Genomic DNA, 16,420 nt, shown 5'->3' with positions numbered 1-16,420 from the left:
TTGGGGGTTTCAGCTTCAACATCAGTCCTTCCAATGAACACCCAGGACTGATCTCCTTTAGGATGGACTGGTTGGATCTCCTTGCAGTTCAAGGGACTCTCAAGAGTCTTCTCCAACACCACAGTTCAAAAGCATCAATTCTTCGGTGCTCAGCTTTCTTTATAGTCCAACTATCACATCCATACATGACCACAGGAAAAACCATAGCCTTGACTAGACGGACCTTTCTTGGCAAACTAATGAGTCTGCTTTTGAATATGCTATCTAGGTTGGTCATAACTTTCCTTCCAAGGGGTAAGCATCTTTTAATTTCATGGCTGTAATCACCATCTGTAGTGATTTTGGAGCCCAGAAAAATAAAGTCAGCCACTGTTTCCACTGTTTCCCCATCTATTTCCCATGAAGTGGTGGGACCAGATGCCATGATCTTAGTTTTCTGAATGTTGGGCTTTAAGCCAACTTTTTCACTCTCCTCTTTCACTTTCATCAAGAGGCTCTTCAGTTCTTCTTCACTTTCTGCCATAAGGGTGGTGTCATCTGCATATCTGAGGTTATTGATATTTCTCCCAGCAATCTTGATTCCAGCTTGTGTTTCTTCCAGTCCAGCGTTTCTCATGATGTACTCTGCATAGAAGTTAAATAAGCAGGGTGACAATATACAGCCTTGATGTACTCCTTTTCCTATTTGGAACCAGTCTGTTGTTCCATGTCCAGTTCTAACTGTTGCTTCCTGACCTGCATACAGGTTTCTCAAGAGGCAGGTCAGGTGGTCTGGTATTCCCATCTCTTTCAGAATTTTCCACAGTTTATTGTGATCCACACAGTCAAAAGCTTTGGCATAGCCAATAAAGCAGAGGTAGATGTTTTTCTGGAACTCTCTTGCTTTTTCGATGATTCAGCGGATGTTGGCAATTTGATCTCTGGTTCCTCTGCCTTTTCTAAAAGCAGCTTGAACATCTGGAAGTTCACGGTTCATGTATTGCTGAAGCCTGGCTTGGAGAATTTTGAGCATCACTTTCCTAGCGTGTAAGAGGAGTGCAATTGTGCAGTAGTTTGGGCATTCTTAGGCATTACCTTTCTTTGGGATTGGAATGAAAACTGACCTTTTCCAGTCCTGTGGCCACTGCTGAGTTTTCCAAATTTGCTGGCATATTGAATGCAGCATTTTCACAGCATCATCTGTTAGGATTTGAAATAGCTCAACTGGAATTCCATCACCTCCACTAGCTTTGTTTGTAGTGATGCTTCCTAAGGCCCACTTGACTTCACATTCCAGGATGTCTGGCTCATGATGGTGTGTAATCACACCATCATGATTATCTGGGTCATGAAGATCTTTTTTGTACAGTTCTTCTGTGTATTCTTGCCACCTCTTCTTAATATCTTCTGCTTCTGTTAGGTCCCTACCATTTCTGTCCTTTATTGAGCCCATCTTTGCATGAAATGTTCCCTTGGTACCTCTAATTTTCTTGAAGAGATCTCTAGTCTTTCCCATTCTAATGTTTTCCTCTATTTCTTTGCATTGAGCATTGAGGAAGGCTAGTAAATACTCACTTCTCTGACCTCTGTGCTACCCCTACTGACCCAGCTGCCCAGGCCTCATTCTTGAACTGCCCTATGATCCAGCAACTAAGGGGTTAATCTCTGGTCTAACAGGCATCTCATCTATTCTCATTGGTCAGTGTAGGTGCCGAGCCAACTTTTCATAGGTTTAATGAATGTGGGGATGTGGTGCCTTATGGGCAAAACTGTGCCCTGCCTGTGTCCCTACCCTTGGAGGTTGTGGGGGAGAACCCTGGGTGGGTAGTACCTCAGCTAATTTACCTTGACTCTAGTGTAAGTCAAGGTAAGGTCTAGTGTAAGGGTCCTTGTCTCCACACATCTCCCAGGCCATGATGGGTGGAGTCCTAGTGGGTGAAGTGGCATTCTTGGAGGTGGTGTTGGCAACCCAGCAGGCGATTGCCACAGGTTATGGCTGTCACCAGTGGAGGCACCCCTAGAGATGCTCTTGCATGGCTGCTTCTGGGAACTGCAGCCTACATGGGACTTTGGCTCTGAGAGATCCTGAAAGAGACAGGGTGAGCACAAGGCATGTAGAAATTTGAGTCCATAAACACAGGGGCTCTGTTGGCAGCTTTGACACAGGAGAGCCTGCTTGGTATAGACGGTGGATGCAGGGGCTAGTGTGGGGCTGGGAAAAGTGTGGGGAAACAGGGTGTCCTTTCATTTGTTTGGTCAAGTTTGCCAAAATCACTGAATGTCTTCCTGTCAAGGCATTAGTGGCATTATTTTCACTGATAAAAATGAGGGCAAATATTTATGTAGTATTTGTCCTATGCCAAACACAGTTCTCAACTCATTTGAGTTATTATAATTATCATCACCAGTCCCATTATATAGATGAGGAAACTAAGACCCAAAGATTAAAGTTCAAGTAGCAGAGCCACAATCTGAACTCTGCCAGCCTGACATTAAGAGTCCACACTTATAAACACTACCTCTCTTCTTCAGTTTACACTAAAAATAATTGTGTGTGTGTGTGTGTGTGTATGACTTACTTGGTCACAGAGATCTATAATATATAGAAAACTGTAACACAATGGCTTAGAAACATTGTGAATGAAATTGCTATCAGTTCAACAGAAGCAGAGATATGAGTCAGCACCATGAACAATATTGCTGATGTGGAGAAATTATCTGCCCATTGAAATTCCAATTAACCTAATGATTATTAAATTATTGGATACAGCATTGGAAAAGTTCCACGTGTATTCCTGTGTCAACCATGGCTTGGAGTGGGGAGGCATTGTTTACCTGGTAGCAGCATATCAAACAAGAGATCAGCAACAATTTTTAAAGACTGACAACTGATTTGAATAGTATTAGAAACGGATGAAATACTGCTTAAAACTTACATATATGCTTCTGGTTAGGGAATACTGGGAAGTAAATGTTTTAAATTTAGATGATGATTAATTACTTACAGGTTTTTAAATATTTTGGTTATCACCTCAGCTTTGCTTATTCAATTCTCCATTATGTACCTTTGAGCCACACCTATTAGCTGGGAAAAAAGATGAGCTCTCAGACTTAGTACTGCTTTGTCAAGCTGCATCCCTTTCCTGCCTCAAGTTTGCTCCTGATTTGGCTCACACTTTTTCTTTTGAGAGAGGAGGTAGATTTCTGCTTTACTGGTAAAGGATGTCCTCATAATTACGTGGGAATGTGGGCAAGGTAGCTGTTGCTTCCTTCTGTCAACCCAAGTAATTGAGCTGTCATATTTAAAGTTTTATTGGTTAAGATTCAAGTTAGGACTGGAGCCCTTCTTTTGCAATTCCTTTAGGGCCACATGTGAAGACAGCAAATAGGAAACTCAGTGATGAGTTCTGAATAAGACTGTGAGAAATCCAAAGTCAGCAGTCCCTGTGGTCTCAAGAAACACTAAAGGAAAGAGTTAAACACTTAAAACCAGAAAGGAAACACAAAGCACTTCCATTTAGTGTATAAAAACCAGTTCAGAAGTATGTGACAATCCAGGCAAAGCATTACAATTTCTAGCCAGTCCAGTCACGATTCTCTGGCAAACTGCACAGTCATGGTTGTGATGCATTGGGATGAGAGGTGCTATATAAATGTCAAATGTTACATAAATGTCAGGAATGATTATTGTTTGTTGTGCGTGTGTTAGTTACTCAGTCGTGTCCAACTCTGCGACCCCACGGACTATAGCTCTCCAGATTCTTTCATTCATGGGATTTTCCAGGCAAGAATACTGGAGTGGGTTGCCATTTCCTTCTCCAGGAGATCTTGCCAACCCAGGGATCGAACCTAGGGATTGAACCTGGGTCTCGCACATTGCAGGCAGACTCTTTATCTCTGAGCCACCAAGGAAGCTCAATTGTTTGTTAACAGGGGCTGAATTGTTCCTAAGCAAAGCTCCAATCTTTAGCAAAGGTTCTAACCACCAATAACCCATGAGAAGGGAAAACAACCTTGGTTCTAGAAAAGAGGCCAGTTGGGATCTGAGGTTTGAAAACAGGGGTTGGGGTGGTGCCAGTGCCACCACTTACTCAAGCAGCTTCAGGCAACCTCCCTAACCTTCTGGAGTTTGCCTTAGCTCAATGGCAACCCACTCCAGTACTCTTGCCTGGAGAATCCCAGGGATCGGGGAGCCTGGTTGGCTTCCATCTATGGGATGGCACAGAGTCGGACACGACTGAAGCGACTTAGCAGCAGCACCTGTAAAATGGGGATAATGACAACGCTCGCCCTCCTTGTGCTGCTTGTTGTGAGAATCAAGGGAGTTCCACGTGGGTGTGAAGGCTTTGTACAATGTGAGCTGCTGCACGGATGACAGTGGTGGTCTGGGATGGCTAGGATCCGCTGGAAATTACTCTATGCCTTCTCTTTGAGTCTGGCTCACTGAGAGAACATCTGAATGGAAGTCAAGCCGAGGGATAGTGATGGTGAGGGTGTCTTGGCTGATGCTGAAAGCTCCAGGCTCCTTCTTTCACGGAGCTGTGGGGAAGACACTGCAGACCAGGGGCTCTTTCCCTACCTTTGGCTCCTGCTGTACCACTTGTCAGCCGGGGAGCTTGGGCAAGTTACAGACGAGGTTCTGGAAGTGATCGCCAACGGCCCTTCCGGCTCTGACGCTGAGTCTAAATCAGGCTCATCACTTGGCTCTAGCCGTGACACACCTTTCCCTTCCAGGAGCAACTCTTTTTCCAGCTCTCAGACTCGAGAAGCAGGGGTCTTGGAAAGGGTGGGGGCAGTGTATTCCACGTGAGTGTGCACAATAAAGAAGTTATTCCCTTGGAAGTGAGCTGGAGAGGGGCGGGGGCGGGAGGTGAAAAGGGGTGTCCACTGAGTGCTCTGAAAAGCCAGGATGCAGGGAACACTGTAATGAGGTCACGACTGTCGCAGCAAAACGGAGCTGGACATCTGCTGGTGGGGGAAGGGGGAGCGTCCCGCATTTCTGTTCGGAGAAAGTCTCTTCCCTGCACTCTTCGGCACCCCTCCCCACCTCGCCCCATCCCCACACCTTTTAAATGCTACCAGGCCCTACTCACGGGAGAGCCCGTGTCCTTGCCTCCTCCGTGGTCCTTTCTGAAACCTTGAGGATTGTTTCCAAGCTGACTCACACTACTAATGTCAGGGAGCCGTGTCACACGGCGCTGGGCTCTGCAAGCTGTTGCTTGCGCGGTCGCCGCTGCCGCCGCCGCTTCCCCGCGGGTGCACCAGGGTCCGCTCGTGGGGCGGGGGCGGGGCGGGGCCGGGGCGGAGCCCGCCCCCTCGGCGCGACGGCCCCGCCCCTCCCTTCCTCCCTCCCTCCCCCACGGACCGCAATGATTTAGAAGTTCAGGAATCCCACGTGACGTCACCGGGGGGGTGATGTAATGCACTCTAAATAGAATGTATTGTAATCTTTGCTCAGTCCAACGTGGTCCCTTCACCCGGGCTCCGCTCTTGCCTTCTCCACACTTGTTTGGTAAGTTCCTAAAAATACGGCTAGGCCACTTCTGGGGCTTTTGCATTTAGTCACTTTTGTTGCACTTGCCGCGGGAGCCGTCTCGAGAGCGTACTTGTTTGCAGGGGTGGTTCTCGGCAGCAGCCGCGAGGTTACTTGGTCCAGTGGGCAGGTCGCAGGGCAAGGAGTAGGGAAGATGCGATGCATTTTCTTTTTGGAGGATGATCTGTGTTTGTAAACACTTTGACGGACCAGAGGGAAGTCAGGCCCCAAATACTGGTGGACTGTGGAATCAGCCGTGTCCTGAGGCTACCCCAGAGACCCCACGCCGTGTCCGTACCGGAGCGCGTCTTGGTGGCCGCCGCGCCGTGCGACTGGAGGGATGCTAACGTGGAGCGAGCGCCGTGTCCGCCCCGGCGTGCGTGCGTGTGTAGGAGCGCGCGTGTGTTTCCCTGACACGGGGAACAGTTATGAATCGGGGGTGTGTGTTTGCCTCCAGAGACCTGACAAGGTGCGGAACCCTTCAGAAGTGCGGTCAAGCGGCGGCAGAGGCGGCAGCAGCGGAGACGGCGAGACAGGAACCTCCCCCCCGCGTCCCCAACTTCCCGGTGATGCGGCGGAATCCCCGGAGAAAGTTTGCAAACTTCCAGCGGGCGCGGCGAGGACGCCGGGTCACCTAGGGGGCGGACGGGCGGGCGCACTGGGGGCTAGCTTCCTCCCGGGCCCCAAGCCTGCTGCTGCCACCTCTTGCAGGGCTGCCCACCGCAGGTGGTGGGCGCGCGCGCCGGGGAATGAGGGGGCATCGCTCTCGGGGGGCACTTGCCTTTCACTGCAGGCGTGGAATGCTCGACAGTGGCGAGGCTCTCCTTGTCTTCACTCCTACAGCCACCTCCTGCCTCTGTCCGGTTCTCACTGGCATCATTACCTCTTCCCCGCCGCTGCCCCAAATGACAGCTCCCGCCTTCGACGCGGCTGTAGTTCTCAGAACACGGCGGCGGAGCCTTCCTCGCCACCAGATTCTACACGGAATAGCTCAAAACTTTTCACGACGTTCTTAGAGGGGCAAGACTCGCGAACGAACCAAGGAGATGTTTTCTCCTGGCGGCTCCATCCCTCTTTTCCTTTGCCATAGATTTATTTCGGGGGTGGGGGGTGAGTATCTGGTAGATAAAGATCTTGTCCACCCCAACTTTCCCTGAACAAGTGCCGCCCCCACTTGAGACTTGTTCAAGGCCGGGAACTGAAGTGGGCTACTTGTATATTTCATTGTCAGAGTCTACAGAGTGTTTGGTTTTTATTTTTCCCTCCTTCTCTGACATGTGTCAAGGAATAAAGGCTGGATACAGGTCCATTACGTCATTCTGCAGACCAATAAGTGTTTGATTAACAGCTTCAGATACTCAAGGGTTGGGGGCCTTAGAAGTGCTGACAAGGCAAGGCTTTCCATCCCCAACCCCCAACATACTTGTACAATCGCTGATTCCCTGAGCATCGTTATTGCCCTCTCCTCCGGATCCCTCCTTCTCCACCCGCTCTACCGCCCACACCGTTATCACTCTGGCCCCGCCTTCGCCTTTGACTGCTTTCCCTGGGGCGGTCACAGTCCCTGGAGTGTGGGTAAGAGCTTCTGGTGGCCCAGGGAGCGCAGTACCTGATCGACGCACACACAATCTGCTCTTTTCTATTATTTAAGAAAGGCACCAGTGAACCCTCTTCTCCAGGGCAAACTGCTCAACTCTGATAGAAAAGGCGTCTCAGGAAATGTTTAGAGACACTATGATAGTACTGTGTCCCTGTGGTGACTTAGGAAAACAACACACTCATTGCAAGCAAAGTTCTTAACTTTACAGAGCGCATTCCTCAGACAGACCGGTTATCCGAAGAGGGATGGCTGAGGATGCCGACTAAATCAAATTTAGCTGGAAGGCTCGAGATTAAACGTTTTATTTCCAAAGTGAGGGAATGTAAGTCGTTGAACTCAAAATATCTTACAATAAAGTGGTGCATGTGTTACTTTTTTTCTCTTAACATTAACTTTCTGTATTTCAATAGAAAGTTAAATACATAAGTCATTGAATTGAGTCAGAATCCCCGTAACTGGCAGTTGAATAAAAATACTGTATATGACATGTTTAAGGGATAAAAGTAAAAAGAACTCCGGGTGGGGGTGGGGGTGGGGCTGCAGTGTGTAGCAGAAATTAAATAAAAGATTTCTTAACAGGCTTTTGAACAGAGCGGGTGCAGAAGAGCTGAGTGCTCTCTGATTTGAAGCTGGTGAAAGCTAAATAAAGGAAAATTTATATTCTGAGTATGTGGGAATTTCTTGAAGAACACATGTTTTGTTATAATCAGATCTACTTTCTTCAGAGTGAAAGCCATGCTGTAGAGTAGGCATTTGTGAAACTCATGTGTGGAGTCTAATTGACGTCATTCCCCAAGTTTGTGGCAGTATTTATTATTTATTCACATCTAGAGATGAAATAGTATGACCCCCCACACAATACATGTGCATCTGAAATGTTAAAACTTCTTGTTTGTGATGCATACATAGACCTGAAGGGGAAAATGGCCCGGGTCACCAGCACTGGAGAGTGTGATTAATGATCAGTGATTTAGTGATCAGTGATTAGTGGTTTTATTCAAACTGTTACCTCTGACCAGAAGCACACATCAGAGGATTAACAGGCTCTTTAGATAAATGCTCATTAGTGGAAGGGGAAAAGCACAGATAATAGGCATGCACCCAGGGACAACTTTCGAAGAAAATCATTCCCCGTCTTCAGAATAATAAGCTCTATTAACAGAAAGCCCTTTTAATTTAAAACTTGCTTTTATCTTGTAAATCAAAGTTAGATGTAAAAGTTTGTAGTGCCATTATAACCTAAATTTTCCCATATCCACTAGATGTGGATTATCTCAGTAGCGATATTTTTTTTTATTTAAATAAACAATTGGACCTTTAGAGCAGCTGAACCCTGACAAGTCCTTAAGTCCCAGAGTTTGAAGGTGTCCCCCCTTTTAGAATGGAGAGTGCAGCTTGCTAACTAGATGGCGCAGTGTTATTTGGTGTTCTGAGCTGTGTCGTGCAGGAGTCTAAAGGAGCAAGTAGCTGCTTGTGAGGTGTTCTTCAACACTTCCAACAAAGTTGATTCTGTGTAGGGTTGGAGGCTAGACAGTTCTACAAGTTTTTAGTCACATTTTCCATGTCGGTTAAATCTGGGGAGTTCAAGGCTACTGGAAAAATTAGTCTCATTACTAAAAGAAACTAAGAACCAGAAAGAAGAGGAGGTACGGGAGTCCAGGAGGTACCTGTGGATTGCAGAAGTGATTGTAAAATACCAGACCTGTTCTTGTTTTTTCTTTTTTTTCTTTTACTAAGAGCTGGTTTCTCAGTGTCGTGGTCTGAATTACTGAGGCAGATACGTAAAGCTTTATTTTCTTCCTAATCTTGCTGGTGAAAAAGAATTTACTAGAAAGAAAGGAAGGAAAACCTTGATTTGGTGGCTGCAGAAAGCAACACGTTGTTGATTTTATTCTACAGATAATGGTAAGATGATGTTTATTATGCTTATTAAGGAGAAAGGGAACTTTGTAGTTGGTTCCAGGAGAACAATCTCATATTTTCATAGATGAGATTCGTAAGTGGAATTCTTATTTTACACTGACTTTTAAGGTTGCTGTTGCAGTTTCCTGAGACTTGATAACATTTGATTGGAAGCTTTTGTGTGTGTGTGTGTGTGAATAAGACCATTATTTCCTGGGTAAAATAATGTTCGTGAGCATGGGAACTGCAGTAGGGGAGCTACGAAACATGTGAAATGATATGCCAGGTAAGAATGCTCTTTTCCCCCAAGATTTCATGAATCACTTCAGTAGCTACTTAAGTTTTAATTAAAAAAGAAACCTAAAAGTTAAAAATAAAACAAAAAACCATCCTGGATGAGTATTCCCTGAAGAAGGATGCTGTTGATGGAATATCAGCTACTACTTTAGTTATAAAACTTAAAAAGAAAGCAATTAAAGAACTTTCTTTATTGTGCTTCCCTGTAAGTTTTCTCATTTTCTGTTGCTTGTAGCATGTTACATATATGTTATATTTAAATCCTGTCTGATTCATAGCGATTTTTATTTTTCAACTTTACTCAAACTATGTTTACTCAGTTGATCGTATCTTGAAGCCAACTGGTTTTGAATATAAATGGCTGATACCCCCATATTGCCTGTCAATGAAAAGTCAGTTGTGACCTTATATAGTTTATATATGAGCAGATAATTAGGACATTCCCACAAAAAAATAGAAACAGTGCTTTTATTTTTATATCTTTCTGGTGTTGCAGCTTTTATTTGAACAAGAGGTTCAGTGAATGGTAGCTTGTTAGAGAGATTTTTCTTGTATAGCTTTTCAGTTACAGTAAGTTGAAGATTTTGGTTACAGTTATTTGTCAGTTTCCCTCACCTATGGATTCAAAACCAATCAATTGTGGACTTTTCATGGCTGTTCATACTAACATCAGGTTCCTGGTCTCCTGATTTCTTATTATAATTTGCTTTTTTGGCAATGATGCATCACCGTCCTATAGTATTTCCTTTAGCTTTCCTTTATTTTTTATTAAGCTGAAAATTATTTTGTGGGGATGTGATGTTTGCTGGATCACCGAGATGTGAACTTTGTGTCTGTAGTTGGTTTTCTTCTGGTTATGCTATTAGAATAAATTGGGGATTTGAGTAGACTTATTATTTTTGTCATCTTTTTTCCCCCTTCTTCTTCTTTACTTCAAAGCAGTGCTGTTAGCCACGAAATTAATGTGATCATGGCTGGTGTTTCCCATCTATATGCTTCTTTTGCTTCTTACAAATTGGATTTCCACAGCAATTTAAGATCTTTTTTTAGAGGCAGCTTTCTTGGATGAAGATGGAACAATGATCTCAGTCAATTCATTATCTTGTCCAGTTTGACTACCAGCTGTATTATGGGAATCAACCCATGCTTTTATAAATTAGTGTTTAAAAATTTAAATCTAGGACTATTTCTCTGAATCCTATTTAAGAAAATTATACAGTTGAGATAAGGTAATAAACTTGGAGAGGGGGGCAATGGCCCCACATATTTAAATGTGAGAAAGAAGCACTTTCAGATATGCTAAGCAGACTTAAAGAACCTTTTTGTATTGCTATTTGTAAACTATATAAGCTATCTACTTTATGGCATCACTTTAAATAGAAACTCTGGCACTTTAAAAATGACATCATGTTTAATGTTTTCAATAAAGGGTTCTTACATTTTGTAATTAGGAAAAAAATGGACAATTAGTGCTTTTTGAGGATCCATTAGTATTCCATTGTTGGGAATCACAAATCATGGATTTAATGTAAGAAAAGAGAAGAGAGAGAAGGCTTTTACAAGTTTCCAGGTAATACTGATGATACTATTACAAAACAAAAGTAAAAATTTTGAAACTCTTATTGACACTCTGGGACCTTCAAAATAAAACTTTAAAAGTTTAGGATAAATTCCTAAATGTGTAATATGTTACAGTGACATTTCCATATTTCTTACCTCCAAGCTCACTCTGTTGCCTATTTAGGTTTTCTGAGAAATAGATCAGAATCAACTTTAACATTTAAAAAATACATATTTTAGCTGCTTCCTTCTACTTCCTCAAGGTTCACATTTGTAATCTCTACCCTAAAATTAACAAGGATTGAAAACTGCCATGTTGGCATTTGGCTTCCCACTCCAGTATTCTTGCCTGGAGAATCCCCATGGACAGAGGAGCCTGGCAGGCTACAGTCCATGGGGTCGCAAAGAATCAGATACAACTGAGCAACTAAGCACACACACCTAATTGTAGTGAGAAGTTGCTTTTGGCCTAGGGGTTCATTCAGATGTGAGAAAGGCTTTTGTGATAGCATTTGGCAGAGCTGGAATTGGTGGGGCAGGGGGCGTCTTCTCGTTGATGGGCCAGCTTTGTCCCTTTGCAGAGGACAGCCTCCGGCCTGGTGGTTCTTCTGGCTCATCTAAGACCTAGAGTTGGAGAATGCTGAACCCAGCCTAGAAGCAGGGTCCTTACTTCCAGGTCAGGGGGTCTTTCCATGTGTCAGGCTGCCATAAATGCCCTTGTCCTGAAGGAAGCATAACCCATGGCTTTGAATGCTTTGCTCTTTTCAAGCCTTTTGATCACTAACCTTTCAAATTTTTATCAGATCTTTTGAATGAATACCTTGACTGTATAAACTGTAGTTTTTATTCTGGTTATTCTTATATATCTGCAATTTTAATTTTTCTGATATTGGTTTCCTTATTTGAAGGCCACTCATCTTCACCATTGTAATTAGACATGCCCTATAAAACTACATCATCCAGACATAATTTGAGACTAAAAACCAGGCACAACTAAAAACGGTCTATAGGATCATCTCAGTAAAGGCAGTAACTTTCTTTACTTTCTTGTCCTTTTCCTTTCATAAATTTCCTGTCCTTTCTTTTTCATATCTGAGGAAGGAATCCAAAAACATTTCTTAAAGTTAAAATACCTTTGTCTTTCTTTTTGTTAAATAGAGTAACAAATGCTGTTTTCACTCTGGCAGATACATTTTTGCCTAAGATCTGTCTGCAATATATTATCTTTATAGGCTGGTGTATTTGAGATTGTTTATAGGTGAATATTACTACACAAGGAGTGAGTTGGACCTGGAAGTATGGTCTTCGAGGTTTGACTGGCAAAATTTGACTGATCACAGCAAATTGAAATCATGCATGCAACATAGGGGGCTCCAGAGCACCAAACATTTGATTTAAGATGATGTTTTGGTTTTGCTGTATTTAGGATGGAGCACAAGAATATCTCAACAGAAATCTTGAATGCATCTACTGTATGTGTTGTTTGGCTTGACCCATAGTTTTCCTTTCCAGCTCTTTGCATGAACACTTTATATCAGAATTCAGGTCTCTTTTATTCTTTGATTACACTGAGGAGCCCCTGTGTTGCATGATTTCTCAAATATAACACATTTCAGCCAGTTTTATGCAATTCTCTCTCTGCTGGTTTCCCAAGGGGGGAAAAACCACATGGAACAAAAAACATCTCTGTTTTTGTTTGAATTAGCTGATTATTAGAAGAAATACATTTTATCTCCATTTGCCAGATCTGGTGGGACCACTTTACATTATCAAAACAAGATTTTCTTCTTTAAGTCAACTGTGATGCTATTTAACTTCGGAATGACGAAATATTAATCCATGCAGCAGAGACAGAAGGCTTTGAGGATAAAGTCCACTTCTAGAAAGGTACCTAGGTGTGATGAGGTGTGCCATTTGGAAGAGCCTGTTTGCCTCACTGAGTGACAACAGAGTCCAGAAAAACATTGCCTGTGGGAGGAAAGAAAATATTACAGGCTCAGGCTTCTAAATTCTGAGCCGAGACTGGGATGCTGTGCTGAGGATGAACTTTGGAGTGCTGAGGGTTTCCAGGGTTATTTATTAAACTGCAACCAGAGTAAAACATTCACGGGATAGAACTTGACCATCTACATCTTAAAAGCCTTAATAGTCTTCATTTATTTTCTGCATTTCCCTTATGCTAATGTTTTTCTAGATTTATTTTTAACATTCATTCTTGTGACTGGGCTTTCATGAGTAACCCTACAATGACAAATCACAAGTGTGTGCACAGCAGAGAGGGGATGTTTTTTCATAAGGGAAATAGATTTCCATATAAAATCTTAGAGGAAGCAACCAGCAAGATAAAAGAAAGAAAGGTTTGAAATCCCAATGGTGGCTTCCTGGGCTCTGCCATTTCTAGCTCTGTAACAGTGAGCTTTAAGGCAACGGGACAAGCCTGAGGCCGGGAGAGAGTTTGAGACTCCAAAGTGCTGCCTTGAACTCATTATGCTCTCTGCCTCAGTTTCTTCTTTTGTAATTAGAGTGTTGGTCTTGACCAGCACAGTCCAATGGCAGGAACCACAAACGCAAGCTGCATATATAATTTTAAGTGTTCCTACAGCCACATTAAAATTATTTTTAAGAAGGTGATGTTAATTTTAATAATTTTATTTAACTCAGTATATCTGAAATATCAGTGTACAATCAATTTTAAAATGTTGATGAGATACTTTGTGATTTGGGGAGGTAGTAGATCTTTGAAATCCTGTATGTGTTTACAATTATGCTACATTTCAATTCAGATTAGTCAGATTTCAAGTGCTCACAAGTCACATTTCATGTACCAGTGGCTATGATATTGGGCAATGTAAATCTATAAGCTATATCAAGGGTTCTAATCCAGGCAGCCCTATAAAACCACCTGCGGAGTTTATTTTTTTAAAAATACTAATACTTACCCTGTCCCCTCCATTCTGATTTAATTTGTTTGTTGTGGGGACTTGGGCTTCTAAATTTTTTAAAAACTCCAGAAATGTTTGTAAAGTTTAGCCAGGGTTGAGAACTGCAATTCTAACTGATCGCTGAGGAATCTTCTACTCTAATATTCCATGATTCTATTTAAGGAAAGAGATTGCAGTGGAACATTCAGAGTTCAAAGGGCAGCAAGTGGTTTTTATTGGTGTGCTGCTGCACGCTGCAAAACATGTTTAAGAAGATGTCATTAATACAAATTAAAACGTGAAGGTTTTAGAAGATAATTCTTTGAACCACGGATGAGCTCCTTTTTGTGTAAGTTTCAACGTGGATTGTTTTAAGTGGTTTGCTTCCAGAGAAATCTTAAGGTAGGATTTGGTTTGCACGCGGACTCGCAGAAAGCTTCCATTTTGGAAAAGGTCAAGATCACCACATTTCAGGTATTTTGCTAGCTTGCTTCTTTGCCCCAGATGCTCCCTGCCTTTAGCTGGTTTTGAAGAGATGCTCTGACTGTATGAGACATCTGGATACCCTTGTGTTTCTGCCCTCTAAACTTTTAACAAGCTTCGTGTCAGACCAAACTTGCTCTCTGCTCATGTCAAAGTGTTAGTTACAAATCCCTAGAATTAAAGTGTTCATTCTATTTGTCATCCTTTAAGTATTAGAAAAATCAGTATTTCTTAGTACACATCAGGATGTTTTCCTTTAATGATTTTTTGAACAATATACCAGCTTGTACTTTCAGTAAATGATGTGAAAAATCCCCCAAAACAAAAAATAATAATTTCCAAACTCCTCTTCTTTTGAAGTTAACACACTGCATTGTTTGTGGAGGGGACGAGAGACCTCAGGGACAGTCCCTTGTGACTTCATGTTGCCTAGAGCCCCTGCATTCCCGCATTCGTGAGTCATTTCACCCTGAACCTCTCTCCTTATCCCCTGCATAGCAACTTCGTTCCAAGTACATGTTCCTCTGGCCGTGTTCTTTCAAAACGTGACTTAAACTGCTTTTAGGTTCAAAACTATACCTTTCGCTACATTTCATGGTGATAACATTTGTGTTTTCTGTAATATCATTCCCTGGGAGAATTTTAACCTCCACTCATTAACACACAGCATGATTTCCTATTGTATAGGTGGGGAAACTGAGAGATTGACACTGTGTTCCTTAATTAGGAGGGTGGTCAGTGTGAGCAAAAAGCTCACGTTTATTAGTACCTAAATGTAAGCATTCCGGATAGTTTCCAGGTGGGGAGTTCCCAATTGTGTATATTATTGCATTCGTCTTTGAATTCATAAGTAATGTTTTTTTCTGATACTTTTCCATGCATTATTTGCGCATCAATTAGTGTCTAAATATAAGCACTGATCTGGATGGCTTCCAGGTGGGGAGTTCCCAATTGTGTATATTATTGCATTCGTCTTTGAATTTATAAATAATGTTTTTCTGATACTTTTTCATGCATTATTTGCACATCTATGATTTCTCTGCTAATAACTCTTACTTCCCAGCTTCAGGCTGCATGTACAGACCTGGATTGATTAACAAATACATATGGGTTTATCAGCCTCTTAACATGGAATCTGTTCTGAAAGTTGCATGGAGACATCTGTTGCAAACCTGTGTTTTTGGTAGTATCTAGGGAACCTTTCTTCAGGCTCCTTTGTGATTGACTGTCAGAGGACTTTGTGGAGAGACGATGAGATTAAAGATGTGAGTTGTTTTAGGTATTCATTTGTTGAGCAAGACAGACTCTAGTCCTAGCTCCTAAACTGTCTTTAATAAAACATTTTAACTTTTATTTTACCAGTGTTCTGTCTTCACACTTGACCTGGAGCCATCTTCTTTGGAGTATTTGGTTTTTGTTTTCTCCTAGTAATGACTAGAGTTGGACTTAGTCATTTGTAGTCTTTGTCTACACCTCTGTTTCTTCAATGGGGGAGATGCACACCGGAATTAATAGCATGATCTGTTACCAGTGCCAGGGAGGGGTCATTTTGGTTCCTTTTCCAAGCATTGTACTAACGTTAAAGCAATCTTAATATCTACACAAATATGTGGTTAAACATATATAAACAAGTACCTCAGCCAATGAAGACCAGAATGTTACTAACATATATGCTTGTAAATGTGATTATCTTTTTTAGGATGCCCATGGATAATTATTCCTCTTTTTGAGCAAGTATCTATTTGTCACATTGATTTAGATACACAATTGGTGATTAAGGGTTTTCCAGGCGTTGCTAGGGGTAAAGAACCCACCTGCCAATGCAGGAGACTTAAGAGATGCAGGTTTGCTCCCAGGGTCAGGAAGATCCCCTGTAGGAGGGCATGGCAACCCACTCCAGGATTCTTGTCTGGAGAATCCCATGGACAGGGGAACCTGGAGAGCTAAAGTCTATAGGGTCACAAAGAGTTGGACACGACTGAAGCAACTTAGCAAGCACGCATGCCTTGGTGATTAAAAGAGATTGCTAGATTAAAAAAATTAAAATTATCTTTAAGACACTCTTCTAATAAGACTTGTCTAAGCACACACTGTTTGCAATTTCATCTTCCAGCTTTGCAAGGCAAGATGACTAACAACCACCAT

At 42.6% G+C, this 16,420-nt stretch overlaps 1 protein-coding gene across 3 annotated transcripts in view; it reads left to right on the top strand.

Annotated features, from left to right (window-relative positions):
- The first annotated feature begins 5,408 nt into the window (after positions 1 to 5,408).
- Positions 5,409 to 16,420, top strand: part of CREB5 (cAMP responsive element binding protein 5) — a 439,607-nt gene continuing 428,595 nt past the window's right edge. For 2 of the 3 annotated variants that reach the window (XM_061414264.1, XM_061414263.1), the window contains exon 1: positions 5,410 to 5,491. The gene's annotated coding sequence lies outside the window, so the exon portion shown is untranslated. Of the gene's footprint in view, positions 5,492 to 16,420 lie in introns of all 3 variants that reach the window. The other variant, XM_061414267.1, reaches the window with a different exon arrangement.

The sequence above is a fragment of the Bos javanicus genome, chromosome 4, assembly GCF_032452875.1.
Source record: "Bos javanicus breed banteng chromosome 4, ARS-OSU_banteng_1.0, whole genome shotgun sequence".
Lineage (NCBI taxonomy): Eukaryota > Metazoa > Chordata > Mammalia > Artiodactyla > Bovidae > Bos > Bos javanicus.
The sequence above is the reverse complement of the archived record's forward strand: the minus strand, read 5'-3'. Positions and strand labels throughout refer to the sequence as shown.